We start from the raw sequence: 499 nt of genomic DNA on the forward strand, positions 1-499 counted from the left end.
CCTCTGAGGTATGCTAGTCTCGCGAGTTTGTTTATAGGAGCAAAGGAAGCAAAGTTTCCTTACTTTAGCAAAGGAAAACCAGTCTCTTGGCTTATATCGAAATCCTCCGGCATTCTTCTTTACAAATCCTCGTTTTGTACTTCTAATAAGTGACCGGTGTTTTGTTTTGATCGCTCCCCTGCGCTTCCGAGTTCGTCACTTCTGAGCGGCGCATGTGCAAAGCCGACCTCCATACGTCATCTGCCCGGAGCTGCTTCCATGTATGACTGTTGGCGCAAGCTACATTAAAGTGATTATTACGTTTTGAATATGGATATTTTTCTTACAAAAACTCATCGATATTTCATGTCTTTTGGACTGAAGCAATGCAACACCCGCTGAATACAACGATAGAGCTTGAAAGATCAAAGACAATTTTTAATATAACTCCGACTGGATTCGTCTGAAAGAAGAAAGTCATACTCGTATACACCTAGGATGACTTGAGGGCGAGTAATTT

General features: G+C 41.9%; 1 protein-coding gene across 1 annotated transcript in view; it reads right to left on the reverse strand.

Annotated features, from left to right (window-relative positions):
• LOC107717099 (VPS10 domain-containing receptor SorCS3-like) overlaps positions 1–499 on the reverse strand; it is an 89,807-nt gene that overhangs the window by 38,194 nt on the left and 51,114 nt on the right. The window lies entirely within an intron of this gene.

The sequence above is a fragment of the Sinocyclocheilus rhinocerous genome, unplaced genomic scaffold (genome assembly GCF_001515625.1).
Source record: "Sinocyclocheilus rhinocerous isolate Xijiao unplaced genomic scaffold, SAMN03320098_v1.1 scaffold119, whole genome shotgun sequence".
Taxonomy (NCBI): domain Eukaryota; kingdom Metazoa; phylum Chordata; class Actinopteri; order Cypriniformes; family Cyprinidae; genus Sinocyclocheilus; species Sinocyclocheilus rhinocerous.